Raw genomic sequence first — 16711 nt, forward strand, 5'->3', positions numbered from 1 at the left:
TATAATGTCTTGTAGAGACAAGTGACAAGAAAAAATACAGCTGAGTAAGAAAACAGAAATTGATGTGTGGTAACTCTGAGAAATGCTATTTTAGATAGGACTTCTTGACATGACATCTGAATAAAGACATGCATTCAGTGGGGAATGAGCCATGAGAGGATCTTCTGGAACAGCATTATTCCTGGAAGAGTGAACAGCAACAGGAGAAAGTTACAGAATAAAACAGTAGGGTAGCTCATGTGAAGAACAGTCAGTAGACAACATTCCAGACATAGTTGAAAGGAAGCAGATAGGAGATGAGTTCCAAGAGCCAGACAGGTGCCACCTCATGCAGGTCTTGTAGACAAAGGTATGATTTTGGATTTTATTGTGAGTGAAATAGGAAGTCATTAGGACACTACATTATAGATATGCAGAAGCAGGGAGAACTGCTAGAAGGTCAATGCATAATCAAAGCTAAAGACACTGGTGGCAAGTAGCAATGGAGGTGGGGAAAAAGTAGACATGTTGGAGTATATTTTGAATACCAAGATGACAGAACTCATGAAAATATTTGCTGTTGAGTGAGGAAAGGGAAAAATCAAGAATGAATCTAGATGACATTTGCCAAGATGGGGGAGTCTAGGGAACGTGTCAATTATGGACAACACTCAGGAGCTCTACTTTGGACGTTACCTTCAGGTAGGCAGATAGATTAATCAGTGAAAACCAGTGAGAAGTCAGGATATTTAAATCCAGGAGCTTCAAGGAGGTAACCCAGGGCTTGAGTAGAGAAATAAAAAAGAACACAGCCAAAAACTGAGCCCTAGGCTGCTTCCATATTGAGAGGCTGAGAAGGAGCGCCAACTGAGGTGGAAGCAGATGAGGAAAATACAGTGCCCTGGAGGCCAGCAGCAGACGTGGGGTCAACAGGAAAAGAACTGTACCAACAGCTGTATGTTCAGAATAATTGGATGTGGTATTGAATTGGTTAGAGTAAACAGTAATAATAAGAATGGTTTTAGCGAAGTTATATGTTCAAAACCTATGATTAGAATGAGTGAAGGAGAAAATAGGGAAGAAGCAGCAGCTAATAAGAGCTGACTCTTTCAAAATGTTTTACTCTGAAAATGGACTGGGTATTAAGAGGGGGTATTAAGAGCCAAGGGTGGTTTTTCTTTTGTTTTGTTTTATTAAGAAAGGAAAGGTCACAGCAGATCGACATACTGACAAGATTACTTCAACAGAGAGCAGAATTATCGACTATGCAGGAGAGATGAGATCATTTGGAGAGTGAGGACCTGGGATGATGAGAGAAGGTGGAGCCCATGTGTAAATTACGGATTAGCAGGAAAAGAGCGTCACTAGCAGCATCAGGATTGCAGACATCCATGTGTTCAGGTCCCAGTGCCATAGAAGGCTTGATGGCGGGGCAGCTGGAAGTCCTCTTCAGAATGCTTCAGTTTGTAACTGAAATAAGGACCACAGCCAGACGGAACAATGAAGAGGCTTTTAGAAGTCTGAGGAAAGAAGAATTGATGAAATAGTTGTCTTGGACAGTAAGAATAAATTAACATGGAAAATGCTTTGTTCTCTTTCTGCAGCCTCTACCAAAACCCAATAGCAAGAGTCACAAGTGAGATTACTGTACTTTTCTCTTTACTCAGAAAGTGCTGCGGCTGCCTGGCCCATGGCCTTTCTCCAGCCCTTTTTCCTTTTTAGACCTGAGCTTCCCCAACTACTGGAGGCTGAAATTCTAGAAACTAACTTTCCTATTTCCTTTTCAGGTAAGGCTTTGCTTACATAATCCTGTTTTGGCCAAGGAGACCTGAGGAAAAATCCACTTTAGGAGGGAGGGGCCCAGTAGGATTGTTCTTGGAAATATTTTCTTCCTTTATGAGGGGGAGATACTCAAAAAGAAGCTCCTGTTCCTGTCTTGCAAGCTTTGAATTTGATAAATGGGGGTGAGGAGCCCTGCGCTGGGGCAGCTGTCTGACCATGGGCAGCAGAACCCGAGGGAAGTGCACTCAGCCTGCTGAGAGCTGTGCATTGCTTACCTGCTGAAAATTTTTAACTAAAAGTAACTAAATTGTTGCTTTAGTTTTATTTTAAAACCTCTATTATTATAGGCACCTTTAATTCAGTATTCTCTTCCCTGAAGCCAAAGCATCCCAACTGATACAAATCAGGCATTGGGTAGATAGAATCAGGAAATGACAGCCCACCCAAAGATACTCAGAAATAGTCAATAGAGCAATATCACCATCACATGTATATTTGTCTTTTTAATAAGCGAGTAAATCAAATGAACTTAAACGTTCTTTGAATTCTTTGGCATCATATATATATAATGAATACAAGGTCTAACTCACCTTGTTAGAGGAATTACTAGGATATAATTTTTAAATTTCGTAGTCTAGCATACAAGATCTACTATAAACATAGCCTAAATTCACTCAGCTTATAAATGCATACAACCTATAACTGAAAGTAATGATTTGAATAATGGCGAGAGAGAGATTTCTAGGAGCAACCAGTCTATAATACTTTTAATTATAACAGTTTTAGTAAAGAAATAATTATTGCTGTGTTGAAATGATTATTACCAGGGATCATTAAGCTTAAGAAGATGTGAAGATGGAGAAATATAACTGACAGAGTTAGACTGCCATTAAAGAAAAATTGCATTTTTCTGATAATTATTTCCTATTTATCCACTGAGAGTAGATTGCCATATTCAAAATAGAATGATCTTTGTGGATTTTACAGAAGGTCATATTTCTCAGTGACTCTTAAGGCTTTCATTTTAGATTAGAAAAATACAGTGTGGGTTGTGGGAATGGGGATAAGAAACTTATGACAAGGCCCCTGAACTGGTATGAAGTGGCTTTCCTAGCACATTTGACTACCATCACCTAGCATTACTGTTTTCTGATGGTGAGCAGGGTATTCTAATTCTGAGCATGTTGTGATCTTCAGAATGAATTTGATAATTTGAAAAAGTCACTCACTACATTTAAAGATAAATACCTTATAAAAGGAAGCACTTCCTTTCTTAAAAGTATTATAGAGCTCTTTTCAATCTCAAAAGGAATTACCTAAAGAGGCAGAGAGAATAGCCTGCTTTATGGTAATCTGCTTTCCTTCAATAAATCAGATTGCCTCAGCAATGGGATACTTTATAGTTCAATTTGTTGGAAACCTGACAGAAAGAATTCATGTAAATTCTATTTGTGCAAATTGCTATTTCTATTGCTATCAGTTTATTAGCTGATACTTTGTGTACTTCACTTGATCTTTATGTAGTAACCCATTAATGTCAAAAAAAATTACACAGGCAGAATGAGAAGGGAGATCTCCATGTTTTTTCTAAGAAACAAATTTAGCCTAAAAATGTCTGCCATGAACAATCAACAACAAACTCTGAACAATGAGTATTAACATTAAAAATTATAGCTAGTCCAGCCTCTTATTTTTCTGCATTTGTATATAATTTGGATTATATTATAGAGAATTTGATTGGTTTAAACAACTGAGGAACTCGTCAAAATTACTTTTTCATAATACTTCCTGGAATATGCATTTCTTTCTGTGGGCTAACTAGCAAAAGCATGAATATTTTAAATACTAAATTGTGAAAGGTCTGAACTAGAACACCTTGTAGTTCTGTGCCTCATTTCCCTGACACAGCAATAGTTAATGGGGACAAAGTTGAGGGGAGGAATCTCAATGAACACAATGAAGTGTTTTCCTTCTGAGACTCTGTAAGACCACAGGCCATCTGACATCAACATCGAGGCAGATGAAAAGTGTAATGTAAAGTTATAGATGTACCAATACATGTCCAATTACCTAGAATCTATAACTTCTAACTAATTCCACTTCTTAGAATTATCATCCTTGGGAAATACTTATGATAGGTACAAAGTCTGGTATATCAGTATTGCTGACAATAACAGTAAAAATAGGAGGGGGAGGAAAATGACCTAAATAACCAATAAAAGAAAATTAAGATTAAAAAAAAGATGAAAGAAGTACAAAAAAGATGAAAGAACTGCACAATGTGGTTTTATGCAGACAATAAGAATTAGGAAAAATAACAAATGACATGGAAATATATTTGCAATATATTGTTAAGTACATAAGCAGGTTATAAAACTCAAAATATTATATGTGTTTGAGTTTTATTAGATTAATGCCTTTAATGTAACCCTATCCTCCCCATACACATTACCCAAGACCTAACCCTAACCCTAACCATGGCCCCTAACCCTAACCAATCACCCTCACCATCAATGTCACCCACACCTCACCATAATATTAAACCTAAATCTCACCCTCACCCTAACATTAAAGCTAGACCTAACTCTACCATAACCCTATCATTCCCATACATGTTACCCAAGACCGAACTATAATCCTAACCCTGGCCCCGGACACAAAGCCCTCACCATCACCATCAACATCACCCACACCTCACCATGACATTAAAACTCAATCTTGCAGTCACCCTAACATTACACCCGGACCCTAACTGTAACCATAACCCTATCCTCCCTGTACCCCTTACCAAAAACCTAACCTTCAGCCTAATCTTGGCTCCTCGCCCTAACCCCTCACTCTCACCATCAATGTTACCCACACCTCACCATAATCCTAAACCTCAATCTCACCCTCACCCTAACATTAAAGCTGTACCCAACTCTAACCATAACTCTATCCTCCCAGTACACCTTACGCCTTTAGAGTTGAACAATTCCCTACTTTCTTGTTCAAACATATTCAGATTTCCCCAATTATCCTCGCAAACCCACTTAGCCCCATCCAGGATTCCTTAAGGCTCAAGCTTCGTGTGTCTCTCGTCTCTTAAGGTGGAACAGTCCTGTTCCTGCCCCGCCCATCTCCTCCCCCACCACCGGCCCCGCGGGTTTTTTTTGTTGTTGTTGTTGTTCCACAAGTAATACATGTTCATTGTAGAAAAATCATAAAACACAGATAAACAAAAAGAATATTAAAACCATCCTTCAACCTGATACCCAGAGAAAATTACTTTCCCTTCCATATTTTTTCTAAGCACGTATATCTATACATATATTTATAAAATGGCTATTACTACATGTAGATACTTTTTTTTTTCATTTGATTTTTTTATTTTGGGGGAGGGCATCTCTCATATTTATTGATCAAATGGTTGTTAACAACAATAAACTTCTGTATAGGGGGGTCAATGCTCAATGCACAATCATTAATCCATCTCAAGCCTAATTCTCGTCAGTCTCCAATCTTCTGAAGCATAACAAACCAGTTCTTACATGGTGAATGAATTCTTACATAGTGAATAAATTCTTACATGATGAACAGTACAAGGGCATTCATCACAGAAACTTTCGGTTTTGATCACGCATTATGAACTATAAACAATCAGGTCAAATATGAATATTCGTTTGATTTTTATACTTGATTTATATGTGGATCCCACATTTCCCCCTTTATTATTATTATTATTATTATTTTATTTTTTTTTTTTTTAATAAAATGCTGAAGTGGTAGGTAGATGCAAGATAAAGGTAAAAAACATAGTTTAGTGCTCTAAGAGGGCAAATGTAGATGATCAGGTGTGTGCCTATGGACTAAGTATTAATCCAAGCTAGACAAGGGCAGCAAAACATCCATGGATGCAGAAGATTTCTCTCAAAACAGGGGAGGTGAGGTTCTGAGCCTCACCTCTGTTGATCCCCAATTTCTCACCTGATGGCCCCCTGCGACTGTGCCTGTCTTAGGTTGTTCCTCCCTTGAGGAATCTTACCCGTCTCTGGCTAATCAGTCATCTTCCGGGGCCATACAGGGAAATGTAAAGTTGGTAAGTGAGAGAGAAGCCATATTGTTTGAAAAGGTTAGCTTTTTACTTCTTTGCAGATTTATGCCCTGTGGCTTCTATGCCCAGCACTTGTCTAGAGGTATCTTTACCACCTGGGGGAATTATGATACTCGGTAAATTTGATATGAGGCATGAATTCTATTTAAGGGTTGTAATTAGGAAGGAAGAAGAAAAGCTATAGAGGTAGCATATGGAAGAAAACATGGGAGGATTGATTATTTCTTTGACATATCTTCTTGTAGAGTACCTTAAGCATGTATAGGTTTTAAACTACTAACTAACTTGCGCTCACATATTAACATAATAGGAATATGGTAACATAAAATAAATCTATAATTACCATCCATCTCCAGTGAAGCCAAGAAAACCATTTAGGCACCCTAGGCATTTGTGATAATTTGTCTATGATATGATAGATATTGTCCAACTGTACTTGAACAGTCTGAGAGAAATCAGACAAATTAAAGCAACCCATTTCTGGGATCTGTTCACATCCCATATGTTCTTTTAACCATAGATAGTCTATAGTCATAAGATTTTGGAGTGCTACAACTTGCACCCCTCCCAACTCCTGGTTGAGTTCCAACAGTACAGATCCGGTCAAATTCGTTGTCTCACTGTATGCACATGCCAGCCTAGACATCTCCCTCCTCATTCCAATGGCAAGTCCAGGAAATGGTGGGGTGGATGCAGCCACAACCACAGGATCGTCCGGATCCCTGTGGAGGCTTTTTGATGATCATCCCCCAGCACGAGTCCTCCAGAGAGTGCTGATGCTGGAAGCTTCTCCTCATATCGTATCTTAGTTCATTTTCTGGGTATCCAAGCTAGGATTGGCAAGATCCTAGCTTGCCAATCCATTGACATTGATCTTCTATCCTAGAAGATCCATTGACTTGATCTTCTGCATAGAAACAAACAGACCCTTTGCCCACACTTTGACATGCCCTCTATACCACTGTGTAGAACTCATTGGAGGTCAGCACACAGGAACTGCTTTTTTTTTTTTTTTATTAAGAGAAAGGAATATTATCAGAAAAGAGTACCTCCATAGCTGATCATCTGACACCCTTTAAGTGATCAACATTAAGGATATTTAAAGCATGTGTTGATCTTTGATTTACCAATAGTTTTATCCTATCAAGGAGTAATCCCCCTTTTCTTTCTTTCTTTCTTTTTTTTTTAATCTTTAATCTACACTTACATGAAGAATACTATGTTTACTATGCTCTCCCCTATATCAGGTCCCCCCTAAAAACCACATTACGGTTACTGTCCCGGCCCGCGGGACGAACGTGGGGTGTAGCCGGAGACGCCTGCAGAAATGAAACAAGCAAGGGACACAAAGAACGACCAGCAAGACAGGATGTCTGATCAAGCTGGCCCAGTTTATTGTTTGTAGGCTTAATTTATACAGGTCAGCAAGGAAGGGGTGGGTCAAAAGGCAATTGGACCTTAGGTGACGCTGGCGGGAAGGTGTAAAGGGGTGATTGGGCTTTGGTTGGCACCAGCGGGAGCAGAGAACCCGGAAGAGAAGCAGGGAGTTCGCCATTTTGTGGGTGGGGGCTCTTTGGTCTCCGGCATCTCCTCCCTTTCTGTTCTTTTAGGAGGGGTTGGAGCACTACTTAGGGTGCTTTGAGCCACTTATCTTCTGGGTAGACGGTGCCTGTCTTAGGTTTAGAGGTCTTATACCTGGCCTCTGTTTCCAGGAGCTTGCCTCCTTTCGGAGTCAGCCTGGCATATTCAGGGGAGCTTGCCCCAATACTGGATCGGCCTATACATATAGGAGCTTGCCCCAGTATTAGATCGGCCCCTTTAACTAGAGGTCTTATTTCTGTTCTTGCAGGTATATCCTCTTAATTACCCGTCATTGACTACCCGTCTTAGTTGCCCAGGAACATTGTCAAGGAACAGGATGAAAAAACCTTGACGTGGCTCTTTTTATTCCCAAGTTACTGCTGGGTCTCTCTTGGCACAAGGCTTTATGTAAGTATCTATATTTTGATCAGCTAATGCAAGGTGATGATAATGAACTTGGATGGGCTTTGCTATGAGGGAGTCGATCTGTTTTTTAATTAACTGGGTGAGTCTTTTAAAAGCCCAGGGGCCAAAGGAAAGTACTAGTATTAATCCCAGGAACGGGCCTAAAATGGGGAGAAGGTAGGGGAGGAACCCATTTAGTCCCGTCCAGAGAGGGTTGTCACGGAGTTCTTTCCGCCTTCTTTCGAGATTATCTTGAAGGGTCTTTATCTTGTCTCAGATGATGCCTGACTTGTTGGCGTAGAAACAGCACTTTTCCTGTAAAGCTAAACAGATGCCTCCCTGTTCTGCTGTGAGGAGGTCTAAGCCTCTACGGTTTTGCAAAACTACTTCTGCTAGAGAGTCTATTTGGTCTTGGAGATCATTAATTGTTCCTGAGAGGGCTTGGACGTTGTTGATTAGTTGATGAGACAACTTATGGTAGGAATGTACGGCTATTCCTGCTCCTGCCGTTCCTGTGGCTACTGCGGTAGTAATCCCGAGGCCTACTAGGAGTGGGATAAGCTGGATGGCTCTTTTAGAGCATGGATGCCCTGCTATATACTCAAGGTTGGGTATGGGGATAGGTTCTTCTCCTGGGATAATATTAATATCTGGGAGAAGACTGGCCTGCACACATAACCCAGTCCAATTTGTGGGTAGGGCAGTAAAGGCAAGGTTTCCTCCACAGACAAAGACTTGTCCAACAGCGGGGCAAAGAGATGAGGAATAATTGAAAACTTGGGAGCAATCTGTGAAAGAGGCAAATCCTACATTTACGTCATTACTATTATTCTGGGGCTGCTTTTGTATGCATACAGATGAGTTAAATCCTATAGGCTGTACTCTAAAGGGTGAGTTAAGAGTACAATTCTGTTCTGGCAGTGTATTAGTAGCATTAGTGGGAATTGCGAGGGGCATAGGTGTACCAAGGGTCATGCATAGCCAGCAATTTTCAGCAAGGCTGGGGTTAGTAGCGTTTAGTGCGCTATGGGCGGCTTTTAGGATATCAGTAGTCTGGGTGTCAAGATCTATGCCACGAGACTTGGGCAAGGCTAGAGGGTGATACTCTAAGGGAGGGTATATTTCTTTGATAATTTCTTCAATTTTCTTTTGAACTTGGGCTTGTCTTACTTTGTCTGTTGGTCCACCGCCATCAGATATGTGGATTGGGGCTTGCGGTGGCCAGCAAATCGCCTTGCCAATTTGGCCATGACAGGAGGCTTGTGCATATTTAGAATGTCCTCGGGGATTGCTATAATCATACTCGCCTCCAAAGGAACCAGTATAACCATTTTGTAAGATGGCTGTTAGATATTTTTTGCCATCGGCACCGGTGCACTGTTGGACAGTGCGGTAACAGGTAGAGTGTAATTCAGTGGCTTTTTGGCAGGGGTTGGGACAAGGCCCTGGTTTGCCATTAATTGTAGGTATAATTTTGGGCTTTCTTACACATTTCCAAGACTGGGGCTGCCAACCTCTTCCGGATGAAAATCCGCCTGCAGAGATATCTGCTGTGAGGTATGCTATTTTGTCTTGGCAGTCTACAGGTCCTCTGGTAGTAAGCTGAGGTCCAGCTATTGGTTTTTCCCCTTGAGATGTTATTTGAGTATGTCCTCTCAGACTAGGTTCTAAATCCATCACTCCTCCCTTACAATCACAAGGGCTTCCATACAACTGAATGAGGAGTTCTTCCTTATTTGGAGGGAGTCCAAATCCTCCCAGGACAACAGTGACTATTACAGTAGCGATAAGGGAATGGATAGTAGACATGATGACTTTTTAGGGTTCAATGAAAATAGGCAAGATCACTGGTAGTGGGCCTACAACTGTGCTAGCAAAGGTCAGGTGGGCTTACCTTGTCCAATGATGATGAATATGTATCTTCTCCCTGAAAGGCAAGGAAAAACTGTTCTCAGGGAGGATTCTCCTCCCTGGAATGTATTGGGTTATTATTAATGTGTTTTGAAGGGGTATTAATGGGTTTGACAAGGCGCTCAGGTAACCACCGAGGTCCATTTCCCTGTGTATCATATACACAGGCGTGGCCTCTACCCCAGATAAGAACTAGGTCGGGACCATGCCATTTAAAGGTTAGAGGATCTTTCCATAAGACTTCTGCAAATTGGTTTTTTGTCTCTTGGTGCCACAACCTGTCAGCAGCAGACCTGTTGTGGTTGTCTATTTGTAAAAAGTTAAGTGTGAATAGTGCATGATTAAGGAGGTTTTTTGGGGAGCCTTTTATAGGGTAAACAGTGTTGGTCTTAAGCTTATTAATTGTATTCTTTAGTGTCTGATGGGCTCGTTCGATTATTCCTTGCCCTTGGGGGTTGTAAGGGATACCTGTGATATGCTTGATTTGGAATTGATGGTAGAAATTTTGAAATGCTTGTGAAGTGTATCCAGGCCCATTATCTGTTTTAATAGTTTGAGGTTTACCAATAACAGTAATGCATTGGAGAACATGGGCTATGACATTTTTGGTGGCTTCACCACTATGGAGGGTGGCAAATATAAAACCACTGTAGGTATCAATAGTTACATGAGTGTATTTAAGAGTTCCAAATTCAGGCATATGGGTGACATCTATTTGCCAGATTTCATTAGGGAGTAGGCCTCTCGGATTAACTCCTAAATGAGGGAGGGGCAGTAAGGTTACACACCCTGGGCAGTCTTTAACAATTTGCCTAGCTTGTTCTCTGGTGAGTTTAAATAAAAGTCGGAGAGTGTGAGCATTCACGTGGTGAAGAGCATGGTATTGACTAACTTTGGTGACTGCATGGGTTGTAATGGAATATGTGAAGCGGGTATTTTTGGGCTTTAGCTGATTTTTCTATACGATCACCAGACTCTTCATTGTCTGAGGGCTCTCCCTCAGAACTCTGCTCTTGGTTTGGAATATCTGGGTCTTGGGAGTCTGGGGCGTTCTCATCCTCGCTCTCCTATCTGACTTCGGGGGGGGTTTCTGGGCGGCGACCGCGGGTGAGCGGGCGACCACGAGTGATTGGGAAGGCTAGGATTGGGCTTTTAGGTTTCACTTTCTTTATGGGTTTTTGGGGGAGTGAGGGAGTCTGCATGGGGTTTAATGAGGTTAGTTCAGCGTCAAGGGCTTTAATCTCTTTAATGAGCTGAACATGTTCACGTTTTTGTTGCAAAATGTCTTTAAGTGAAGAAACTTCTTTGGTTAGAGAAATTTTTGCTTGTCGGATGGGGTCAATTGAAAGGGGGAATTTGTGAGATGACTCTAGATCAGGGATTTGAAATATAGGAGCACATTGAGGGGAAATAGGTTTATATGGAGGGGGTCTGAAGCTTTTATTAGAGGCACTATAAAGGGCTGGCGCCGTAAGGCGCCAGGGGTCTTCATTTGCATGATAATGGATGGCTTATTCTTCTAAGGACTCTTCATTGTTTATGTTTAAATGATTTGTTTGGTGTTTTAAAGATGTGAGTGAAGGATAGATATTTGGGATTTTAGGAGGATCAGGTTTATCGTGAGTGTCTGGAGATTTTATATTAGGTTGAGGTTTAGGAGATTCTTTAATAGGAGCGGTGGGGTCTTCAGGGATATCTACGGATACTGAAGGACAGGCAGAGGGTGGTCAGGAGTTTTCTTTAAGGGCTATTTCTCCTGTTTTAATTATATCTTTAATGTCAGGATCTTGAGAATGAACCTCAAGTATGTCGTGAATAAGGTTCCAGTAAGAAAATGCTGAAACAGGGACTTTTTCAGGGCCAAAGGTCTGATAAAAGTCTTGGAGGGCATCACCAACTCTTTTCCAACATTTATGATTGATAGTGCCTTTGAGGGGAAACCAGGGGCAAGTCTCATGAATAAAGGAAAAAAATTGTCTAAGATCTTTTCTTTTAACCCTTACTCCTCGTGTCCTGAGGGACTCCTTGAGTCCGCTAAGAAATACCTCGTGGAAGTTCAGTGAGTTGCCCATTAGGACGGCTGGGATTTCAACTCTATGTAACTTGGAATTATACTAATGCAGCCACAACCACGCCAATGTTCTGAACTACTGGAGGCACTCTCATCAGCTCAGGCGAGCCCTTGCTTACGTAGGACAGTCGGCAAGTATAATCCGCTTGCTCAGACCCTCGAAGGCAGGGACTCTGTAGTCAGAGTCCCTTGTGCAGGCCCTAGAGGTGAACGACTATTAGCCTAAAGTAAGCACAAGGTTTTCAGAGAGGAACAACCAGAGGACAAAACAAGGAATAAATCGCGGCAGCAAACTAGAGGGAGGGGATCAGTGAGAACTCACAAGAGGTATTTAAGATGCTTGCTTGGGTGATGCGTCTACTCACCTCTCCGGGATCTGTATTACAGACGGGTGATCCGCAGTGATCCTCAACGCAGAGTCGACATCAGGTGAATACCTGTGTGATGACTCAGAAGAATGCCTGGCCAGGGCTTCCGAGCAGATGTTTCAGCAGGAGTCCCAGGGCCCCATGTTGGGCGCCAGTTGTCCCGGCCCGTGGGATGAACATGGGGTGTAGCCGGAGACACCTGCAGAAATGAAACAAGCAAGGGACACAAAGAACGACCAGCAAGACAGGATGTCTGATCAAGCTGGCCCAGTTTATTGTTTGTAGGCTTAATTTATACAGGTCAGCAAGGAAGGGGTGGTTCAAAAGGCAATTGGACCTTAGGTGACGCTGGCGGGAAGGTGTAAAGGGGTGATTGGGCTTTGGTTGGCACCAGTGGGAGCAGAGAACCCAGAAGAGAAGCAGGGAGTTTGCCATTTTGTGGGTGGGGGCTCTTTGGTCTCCGGCAGGTTACTGTCCATCAGCTTAGCAAAATGTTGTAGAATCACTACTTGTCCTTTGTGTGTTATACAGCCCACTCTCCCCTTTCTCCCTCCCCCCCATGCATGCTAATCTTAATACCCCCCTTCTTTGTCCCCCCATTATCCCTCCCTACCCACCCATCCTCCCCAGTCCCTTTCCCTTTGGTACCTGTTAGTCCATTCTTAGGTTCTGTAATTCCACTGCTGTTTTGTTCCTTCAGTTTTTCCTTTGTTCTTATACTCCACAGATGAGTGAAATCATTTGGTATTTCTGTTTCTCCACTTGGCTTATTTCACTGAGCATAATACTCTCCAGCTCCATCCATGTTGCTGCAAATGGTAGGATTTGCCCTCTTCTTGTGGCTGAGTAGTGTTCCATTGTGTATATGTACCACATCTTCTTTATCCATTCATCTACCGATGGACATTTAGGTTGCTTCCAATTCTTGGCTATTGTAAATAGTGCTGTGATAAACATAGGGGTGCATCTGTCTTTCTCAAACTTGATTGCTGCGTTCTTAGGGTAAATTCCTAGGAGTGGAATTCCTGGGTCAAATGGTAGGTCTGTTTTGAGAATTTTGATGAACCTCCATGCTGCTTTCCACAATGGTTGAACTAATTTACATTCCCACCAGCAGTGTAGGAGGGTTCCCCTTTCTCCACAGCCTCACCAACATTTGTTGTTGTTTGTCTTTTGGATGGCAGCTATCCTTACTGGTGTGAGGTGATACCTCATTGAAGTTTTAATTTGCATTTCTCTGATAATTAGCAATGTGGAGCATCTTTTCATGTGTCTGTTGGCCATCTGTATTTCTTTTTTAGAGAACTGTCTGTTAAGTTCCTCTGCCCATTCTTCAATTGGGTCATTTGTTTTTTGTTTGTTGAGGCTTGTGAGCTCTTTATATATTCTGGACGTCAAGCCTTTATCGGATGTGTCATTTTCAAATATATTCTCCCATACTGTAGGGTTCCTTTTTGTTCTATTGATGGTGTCTTTCGCTGTACAGAAGCTTTTCAGCTTAATGTAGTCCCACTTGCTCATTTTTGCTGTTGTTTTCCTTGCCCGGGGAGATATGTTCAAGAAGAGGTCACTCATGTTTATGTCTAAGAGGTTTTTGCCCATGTTTTTTTCCAAGAGTTTAATGGTTTCATGACTTACATTCAGGTCTTTGATCCGTTTTGAATTTACTTTTATGTATGGAGTTAGACAATGGTCCAGTTTCATTCTCCTACATGTAGCTGTCCAGTTTTGCCAGCACCATCTGTTGAAGAGACTGTCATTTTGCCATTGTGTGTCCATGGCTCCTTTATCAAATATTAATTGACCATATATGTTTGGGTTAATTTCTGGAGTCTCTAATCTGTTCCACTGGTCTGTGGCTCTGTTCTTGTGCCAGTACCAAATTGTCTTGATTACTATGGCTTTGTAGTAGAGCTTGAAGTTGGGGAGTGAGATCCCCCCTACTTTATTCTTCTTTTTCAGGATAGCTTTGGCTATTCGGGGTCTTGGTGTTTCCATATGAATTTTTGAATTATTTGTTCCAATTCATTGAAGAATGTTGCTGGTAATTTGAGAGGGATTGCATCAAATCTGTATATTGCTTTGGGCAGGATGGCCATTTTGATGATATTAATTCTTCCTAGCCATGAGCATGGTATGAGCTTCCATTTATTAGTGTCCCCTTCAATTTCTCTCAAGAGTGACTTGTAGTTTTCAGAGTATAAGTCTTTCACTTCTTTGGTTAGGTTTATTCCTAGGTATTTTATTCTTTTTGATGCAATGGTGAATGGAATTGTTTTCCTGATTTCTCTTTCTATTGGTTCATTGTTAGTGTATAGGAAAGCTACAGATTTCTGTGTGTTAATTTTGTATCCTGCAACTTTGCTGTATTCCGATATCAGTTCTAGTAGTTTTGGAGTGGAGTCTTTAGGGATTTTTATGTACAATATCATGTCATCTGCAAATAGTGACAGTTTTACTTCTTCTTTACCAATCTGGATTCCTTGTATATCTTTGTTTTGTCTGATTGCCATGGCTAGGACCTCCAGTACTATGTTAAATAACAGTGGGGAGAGTGGGCATCCCTGTCTGGTTCCCGATCTCAGAGGAAATGCTTTCAGCTTCTTGCTGTTCAGTATAATGCTGGCTGTGGGTTTATCATATATGGCCTTTATTATGTTGAGGTACTTGCCCTCTATTCCCATTTTGCTGAGAGTTTTTATCATGAATGGATGTTGAATTTTGTCAAATGCTTTTTCAGCATCTATGGAGATGATCATGTGGTTTTTGTCTTTCTTTTTGTTGATGTGGTGGATGATGTTGATGGATTTTCGAATGTTGTACCATCCTTGCATTCCTGGGATGAATTCCACTTGGTCATGGTGTATGATCCTTTTGATATACTGTCGAATTCTGTTTGCTAATATTTTATTAAGTATTTTTGCATCTACATTCATCAGGGATATTGGTCTGTAATTTTCTTTTTTGGTGGGGTCTTTGCCTAGTTTTGGTATTAGGGTGATGTTGGCTTCATAGAATGAGTTTGGGAGTATTCCCTCTTCTTCTATTTTGTTGAACACTTTAAGGAGAATGGGTATTATGTCTTCTCTGTGTGTCTGATAAAATTCTGAGGTAAATCCGTCTGGCCCCGGGGTTTTGTTCTTGGGTAGTTTTTTGATTACTGTTTTAATTTCTTTGCTCGTAATTGGTTTGTTTAACTCTTGTGTTTCTCCCTTGGTCAGTTTTGGGAGGTTGTATTTTTCTAGGAAGTTGTCCATTTCTTCTAGGTTTTCCAGCTTGTTGGCATATAGGTTTTCATAGTAGTCTTTAATAATTCTTTGTATTTCTGTGGAGTCTGTCATGATTTTTCCATTCTCATTTCTGATTATGTTGATTTGTGTTGATTCTCCTTTTCTCTTAATAAGTCTGGCTAGAGGCCCATCTATCTTGTCTATTTTCTCAAAGAACCAGCCCCTGGTCTCGTTGATCCTTGCCATTGCTTTATTCTTCTCAATCCTGTCCATTTCTCCTCTGATCCCTACTATGTCCCCCCCTCCGCCGACCCCAGGCCTCATTTGTTCTTCTTTTTCCAGTTTCGATAATTGTGATGCTAGACCACTCATTTGGGATTGTTCTTCCTTCTTCAAGTGTGCCCGGATTGCTATATACTTTCCTCCCAAGACCTCCCTCGCTGCGCCCCACAGAAGCTGGGGCCCTGTGCTGTTGCTGTCATTTGCTTCCACATATTCCCTGATCTCCACTTTGATTTGTTCATTGATCCATTGATTACTTAGTAGCATGTTGTTAAGCCCCCATGTGTTTGTGAGCCCTTTTGTTTTCTTTGTAGAATTTATTTCTACTTTTATACCTTTGTGGTCTGAAAAATTGGTTGGTAGAATTTCAATATTTCGGAATTTACTGAGGCTCTTTTTGTGAGCTAGTATGTGGTCTATTCTGGAGAATGTTCCATGTGCACTTGAGAAGAATGTATATCCTGTTGCTTTTGGATGTAGAGTTCTATAGATGTCTGTTAGGTCCATCTGTTCTAGTGTGTTGTTCAGTGCCTGTGTGTCCTTACTTATTTTCTGCCCGGTGGATCTATCCTTTGGGGTGAGTGGTGTGTTGAAGTCTCCTAAAATGAATGCATTGCAGTCTATTTCCCTCTTTAGTTCTGTTAGTATTTGCTTCACATATGCTGGTGCTCCTGTATTGGGTGCATATATATTTAGAATGGTTATATCCTCTTGTTGGACTGAGCCCTTTATCATTATGTAGTGTCCTTCTTTATCTCTTGTTACTTTCTTTGTTTTGAAGTCTATTTTGTCTGATATTAGTACTGCAACCCCTGCTTTCTTCTCACTGTTGTTTGCCTGAAATATGTTTTTCCATCCCTTGACTTTTAGTCTGTGCTTGTCTTTGGGTTTAAGGTGAGTTTCTTGTAAGCAGCATATAGATGGGTCTTGCTTTTTTATCCATTCTATTACTCTGTGTCTTTTGATTGGTGAATTCAGTCCATTTATATTTAGGGTGACTATTGAAAGA

Source organism: Manis javanica, chromosome 2 (assembly GCF_040802235.1).
Source record: "Manis javanica isolate MJ-LG chromosome 2, MJ_LKY, whole genome shotgun sequence".
NCBI classification, from domain to species: Eukaryota; Metazoa; Chordata; class Mammalia; order Pholidota; family Manidae; genus Manis; species Manis javanica.